The following is a 6,000-nucleotide window of genomic DNA, read 5'->3' as shown; positions in this document are numbered from 1 at the left end:
ATATATATTCCTTGTTAAAGGATGGATCATGTTAGGAGTCTATAAACAAATTTAGTACATAAGAGTCCCTATTAGGAGACTTTGAATCCCTATTAGAATATTCCAACCCTATTAGGAGTTGTGTAAACCTTGCTAGGATTTGTAAAAATTAGAAGGACCCACTGTCCAAATAGCTTCTGGGGCAAGACTACTGAACTTCACTATCCAACTGATCTCTCAACTATTCCTTGTAGAATAATTGTTTGTACTATGATTTAACCTCTTTTCTCTATCCTATTAACCATACCAATCACTATCAGACCTTGTAGACTAGGTTACAAACCTCAAATCTAGATATCAAAACCCAGATCTTAAAATAAAACCTTAGCAATGAAGTTTTCTCCAACTTCGCTCTGCTCTACTTATCCTCGAATATCAACTTGTTTCTCTTCTATTCCACTCTTTGTGCTTCATATCAATCATACATAACAAAGGAAAATATTCTTCCTTTATATTGAATCCATAAAAATTTCCCTGAGTCATCTATTACACCTTCTCAATTAATTATTATAGGACCTTATTAAGAACACCTTATACTTAGCGATAACATCAATCTATCACCTTGTAACTTGAATAACTTTTCATATGTGGAATATTATGATGAGGAAGCTTAGCCACATCATCTCTAACATGTTTTCTATACACCTTTAACCTTTCTTCTCAAAATAACAACTTTGCTAAGAGATATAACAAGTTTATCTTAAAATGCTTCTGTAAACTCTATATTAGAACAGTCTTCACCAACACTTGCATAACTTCTTCTAGAATTAATATATTTTTCTTATAAGGTTAGTTGCATATACTAGAAACTTAGGAGTATCTCCCTTTAACCTCACTGGTGAAAATACTCAATGATCTATCTATACCAATGTGATCTTTACCATTGTTCTTCTGTCCAATACCATAGAAAACTACTATGTTGACATCAATGAAAAACATAGTTGTGAATGTAACATATCATCATGATAATGATCTAATAATGTTTCTACAATAATCCCCCATAAGAATATCATCAACATTCATTCTTCCAATAGGTTCTATCTCTCTCCACAACTCAATACTCGTGTAGCTAGAGAGTATGATGGATTGATGGTCATCTATTCTTATCATCAAGTATATGCTTAAAAATTCTCTACTACATGAAACAAAATGCTAAGAGTAGAAATAGAATTTGAGTTAACCACTTTAATACTTGTGTGATTTTCCTTATATTCTAATTTTCTTTTGTAGATCTATAAGTTTACACCTCTTTAGGCTGGAAATTGTGATTTTTAAAGTCTTGAATTTTGTCCAAAATCTGATTTTCTTTTGTTCTTGTTCTAAAAATGCCTTCAAGTTCCTAAAAAATTCAAATTCCAAATGTCAAATTGACCAACTACAATCATGTCTACTCTTCTCTTTGATTATTTTATAGTTAGCTAGTTGTAATAAGATCTTTAAAAATTATTGTATACAAGGTTTGATGAATAGATGCCACAATCGTTTCTTCTCAACTTTGCACTGTCCTATACCTTGGCAATCAAAGACATCGATCAACATAATACTTTTTTTTAAATTCCATGTTTTTAACAATAATTTTCCATCTTTAGTTGGATCCACAAAGATACAATCACAAATGAGCATTTTAGGTAATTTTGCACATGACATAGATCCATCCACGAGAACAAGTTTTTTCAAGAAGTCAGAATTGTGGATATTGAGTTTTACATGAATATAAATTGTACAACCACTATGTCCTATAGCTAAAGTCTCAATAATTTTTTGTAATAAAGAACCATATCATAATGTTCCATTCCTAGAAGAACCATGTTTGACTCCACTTAGCAATTAGTAAGAGAATTCAATACATAAACATATTTCATATTGTGGTGCTCCTTTGCTTCTTCTACAACATGTTTCATGCCTATGGGCCTTTTTCTATTTTAGTTCCCTTGAGGTACTTTTGGAAATTGTAATTCTTTTTAATTCCAATTAATTGACTCACAAATTATGCCCCTTTTTTTATGGTAGTCTTGAGATCTTCCATTTGTCAATAATCAAAAAAATGTAGAGGAGTGCCTCCCTCTATAGTGACATGAGTATAAAACACACACACACACATGTTAGTGGAAAAAAGAAATAATTTTTATTTATAATTCAACTAGCCATCACAATTATGATAGACCCACCTTGAAAGTGACAGATAGTTCTGATTGCTATTCATCCCTTGCACAACACAAATGTTGCAATAGCATTGTAACTACAATGGAAATCTCCAACAAATAATCATCACTTATACAACGCAGCTATCACAATTGCAATGACTGAGTTAAAGTTTAAACCATCATACTTATAATGGCATATTGTTGCAATTGCAACATCATGAACATGAAATTTTGACCCTCCCTTCTTTGAAGTTATGATAGTTTTACCATCGCAATTACAACGGATTCCCTCATCGTAGCAATTTGCAATAGCAAAAGTATAATAGGAGCCAACAAGCAGATTTGTCCCTAGGGTAATGGTTGGAGCTCACAATTGTGATGGTTTTCCATCGCAAAATGACTCCAAATGTTGTAGTTTCCATTATGACTAAGTGTCAAAACATTCAATTATCGAGTAAACTAGTTTTGACAAAAAAAAAAAATTGTAATGGCACAAACACTTATGTAAACCATTTTGGCCAACTTATATGCAATATTTAAAGATTTTAGAGACAATCAAGGAGTAAATTATGTGTTTTTCCAGAAGGCATTATCCCAAGAAAGGAAGACTAACCATTTAGAAAAGAAAAAGGGATAAATGGAAAAATAATGAATTATGGATCATTGATTATAATCTAGATCTTTCTATGATTATCTATTTAAAGAGGGATCTAACCCTAAATCATTATGCTAAATGGAAGAGAGCATGAAGGTGTGGACAAGCTAAGGATAGAGTGAGGAAAGCTAAGTTTTTGATGTAGTGCAAGGTAGGAGAATCCCTAAAGGGGATGTCCTAGCCCCTAGCAAATAACCACATAGAAGAAACACAACAACAATGCAATATCTCCTAATGTAGTGCAAGGTAGAAGAATCCCAAAGGGAGATGTCCTTGCCCCTAGAAAATAACCATACAATGGAAACACAACAAAAATGCAAGATTTGATACCAAATCACAACTCTTTATTCATAAAATAATTGATTACATGCAATGTGCCAAGCTATAAGGCCTTCCAAATTATGACCAATTATAAAGTAAGTAATAGTTTTGCAAGATCCAATCCAAGCTATGGATATTCTAAATCCACACTCTAGTAGAAAACCACAAGGAAATCTCAACTTGTGCTCATAAGCCCACTAAGAAATCTTCTAGTTTACCAAGCCACAGATACTATCACTTCTTAGAATTCACTCCTACACTTCATCCTCTTCTCCAAGATGGATGATCTTCAATATGTCTTAAGACTCCACAAGACCCCTTACTTATACCCAACTAAGCCACGAGTCAACCTAGTAAGCTACAAATTAAATAAACCCTTACAATAAATACATGTTGAGCCACAAGTTGACCTCCAATAGATATTAAATACCAAAATTCCTTAGAAGGCTTACACCACGAATCAAATGCACATAGGAGAGAAAAACAAGACCCAAATAGGTCAACATAAACTCCTAGATCAATCCATGTCATGATCACACACTACATGCATTAAATGTACCAAAATGATCAAGAAAACCCATAGGAACTCCATACCACAAGCCACACTGTTGAGCATTAGCAAGACTACAAGCATTGTTGAGCTCCCACAAGCATTGTCAAGTTCCAAACGTGTCAAGAAACCAATACATGTTGAGCACAATAGTGAGTATTGGGGAATAGTAGATGTCAAGCCCCTTGAGAGACTGAGCCCTTGAATGACTGAGCACCTTAGCTAACACTACATCCAATAATGATTGAGCACTAATCCTTTGGTGACTTGGTCCACGACTCCTAGCCAAAATTCCTCCAACATTCAAGATTGCTAACAACCCTAGGATGCTCCTACATCAGACACCCCAAGTTCAAAAAGATGTTCTCAATAGCTAAAAGAACATCTTTTGGGATTCAACACATAAATCCAAAATGGGTTCTTCAGATGCATATCCTCCAAGTCTTGAACTTGTACACTTTTTCCCTTTTGCCACTTCTACTTCTTTACATCCATCCTTGGTGTTTCACAGGTCTTCTTTCCATAATGATCCATAACTCTCTAAGAATCCTTCAAATCAACTTGGTCACCAATACTTGATTTCTTCTACTGGTCTCTTCATTATGTAGAGGAATCAGGGAATGCTTCATGCCACCTTTCACAATTGTAAACACATTCTTGACATAATCATGCACATCCCTACAATCATATTACCAAGGTCTACTAAGAAACACATGACAATTGTTCATGTCCACAATATCACACAACATTTGATCCTTATACTACCCAATCTAGAAATCGAGAAGGCACTACTCCCTCACTTCCAAAGCATACTCACCTTGTAACCAACCAATCCTATAGGGATAAGGATGTCTCATTCTCCTCAAACTAATTTTTTAAATCATCTCCTCAACAAAAAGGTTATTAGTAGTTCCACCATCCACAGTCACCTTACAAACTTTACCACCAGCCTTGCAACAAGTCTTCAATTACTCCTCTAACAAGAGTCTAGTGTCCTCTGACCAACTAGTACTCATTGAGCCAACAAATTTTTTCCTTGCTCAAGTTTACTATTATGGTTCTCAACTTTATTCACAACAACAACTCTCCTAGGACATTCAAAAGATCTATGTACTACTTCATCACATTTTTAGCAAGTACCTCTAAACTCACCTCCACATGTCCTTCTCTTCTGATCAATAGGTTTTGGTTCATCTTCTGTACTTGGTTTTGCCTTTTATGAGCTTTCTTACTTCTCCTTCCCTCTAGAATTACCTTGACTTTTTGTCTTCAACTTATCTTCTACCTTAAGGGCATACTAGTGAGTATCCTCTATCGAATCAATCTTCAACATGCCAACCTCATCCTAAATATTGATTCTCAAACCATTAATTTACTAAGCTACCTTCTCCTTTGACAATTCTCTATGCCCAAATTGAATAGTCAACTTGTAGAACTCCTTGGTATAATCTTTCATAGTCATATCTTTCTATTTTAAATTATGCAACCTTTTGAACAACTCAAGTTCATAATTAGTAGGAATGAACTTAGCCTTCAACTTAGTTACCATCAACCTCCATCTAGTGATCTTCATTTCACCTTCCTTTTCTTTGCCTCTTTGTAGTTCTTTCCAACAAAGAGAAACATGTCCTTTCAACTTAGTTTGTGCCAACCTTACTTTGAGTGGATCTCCAATATCCTCAAGCTCAAAGTTGCCTTCCAATTCACCAATCCAATCAATCAAGTCTTCAGGAGTCAAAGTACTTGAGAAATTAGAAACCTCCATCTTATGCTTCAACTTCAACTGAGATCTAGGTCTAGCAAACTAACTACCCCAAGTTCCAATAGGTCTTTCCACATGATTAGTTTTTTCCTCACCACTTTATCTAGCAACTTCAAAATCTAAAAAATTCTTAATAAACATCTTTAGTACCCATATGATGAGGTACACCACCTATAGCACTCACAATATTAGCAATCATGTCACTCTTCATCAATGTTATCTCAAATCTAAAACTAGCTTTAACCTTTTCTATTTCATATCTAAAATCTACTGTAACCTTCTCTAAGATCCTTTCTTCCACAACTTCAGTAAGATCATAGATTTCCCCAGGGTCCAATGTTCTTGGAGGCATCTTCCAAGATCCTTTGTAAACCTAAATAAATAAATCCACAAATCTAGAAAATCAATTAGCTCCATAACATCAACCTTAACTTCTAGCCTTCACCCAAGTCTTGGTGCAAACTACCTCAACTTCGATGGTCTATCTACAAGCCCAAGAAAAACTTTTCTCTGATACAACCTAATTTAG

Source organism: Cupressus sempervirens, chromosome 1 (assembly GCF_028749045.1).
Source record: "Cupressus sempervirens isolate cs-2001-9-10 chromosome 1, ASM2874904v1, whole genome shotgun sequence".
Lineage (NCBI taxonomy): Eukaryota > Viridiplantae > Streptophyta > Pinopsida > Cupressales > Cupressaceae > Cupressus > Cupressus sempervirens.
The sequence above is the reverse complement of the archived record's forward strand: the minus strand, read 5'-3'. Positions refer to the sequence as shown.